The following is a 1,562-nucleotide window of genomic DNA, read 5'->3' as shown; positions in this document are numbered from 1 at the left end:
GGTACCCTAGGAGTAACAACTTTGACATAGTTGGGTACTCTGACTTAAACTATGCTGGTTGTAAATTAGACAAAAAAGTACAAGTGGAGAATGCCTATTCCTGGGTCCATATCTAGTCAGCTGGTGTAATAGAAAGTAACAATGTGTTACATTATCTACTACTGAAGCAGAATACATAGCAATGGGAGAATGTGTTACACAATTACTCTGGATGATGCAAACATTAACTGACTATAACTAGAAATACCACAACACTAAAGTATTAATTGATAATATTAGTTCAATCAACTTGACTAAGAACCCAATTCATCACTCTAGAACCAAACATATAGAGATCAAACACTATTTTGTTAGAGACTATATTGCTAAGGGAGAGATTGCACTCAACTATGTTGAGTCCAAATCAAACCTATCTGACATCTTTATAAAACCCTTGCCTGAATATGAGTTTGGCACACTTAGAAGGCAATTAGGAATGTGCTTGGTAGACTAAGGATAAATTTTTAAAATTACTTTTTCTAATAATATTTTTAAAAACTCGTGACTTTCAAATATACTATTACTTAAATTTTAAAGTATTTTTTAAATTATATTTATCTTTAAAAAATTTAGTTTTAAATTTATTTTTAATGTCAAAGTAAAAAAATAAAATTTGGCCTTAGTCTAGACACTCTTAGTAGAGATCATGATCCTATAGACTTAGATTACCATATCTTACAAAGCACACTAGATATAACTTGCTTGTATATTGTGAAACCTAGAATGATGTATGATGCATAGGGTAATGCTTGAGTTTTTCATGCTTATGTCCAAGCATCAAAACAAATCTAGGCTAAAAATAACGAACATGGATCAGGTTAAGTGTTCCTGCTTAGTAAATGCCAGCTGGAATGATACACTTAAACTTAATTAACTTAGTCAAACTACTATCTTATGATCATCAGCCAATACCAATAAGTTAGATATGTACCTAATGGATAAACTTTTTTTTTTTGTCTAAGTATTGTTATATAAAATATATAAATGATATGCTTGAACTCAAACCTAATTTTTCATGTAATTAAAATTTTATGATTTTGGTTCAAAACTTTTTTAAAAGACACCCTCAAGTTTTTAAACGACTATTTTTTATTATGTCAAAGGAGAAGAGTATGATCAAGTTAAGTTTAAATAAAATTTTAAAATTGACTTGGAATGACTTGGAAAATTTTTATTTCAAATACTTGTAAATGTTTTCAAAATTGACTTCAAAATTATTATTTTAAAATATTTACAAAATGCTTTCAATGTTTACAAAATGCTTTCAATGTTTGCAAAATATTTTCAAAAGCTTGATTATGACTTGGATGGTTTTTAAGTAAATTGATAAAGTAAAAAGAACCATCTGGAGAAGAAATAAAAATAAGTTTTTAAAATATTTTCTCTAAATAGACCTTAACTTCAAGGGGAGAATCATGAGTTAAGGGGGAGTCAAAATTTTAAAATTTGAATTCTTATTAACTTGGAAATCTGAGATGGATTTTTTGTTAAAGTAATTTTTTACTTAACTTGGAACCTAGGTT

Source organism: Curcuma longa, chromosome 5 (assembly GCF_044706935.1).
Source record: "Curcuma longa cultivar G26 ecotype Majalengka, Jawa Barat chromosome 5, ITB_CL_G26_1.1, whole genome shotgun sequence".
Lineage (NCBI taxonomy): Eukaryota > Viridiplantae > Streptophyta > Magnoliopsida > Zingiberales > Zingiberaceae > Curcuma > Curcuma longa.
The sequence above is the reverse complement of the archived record's forward strand: the minus strand, read 5'-3'. Positions refer to the sequence as shown.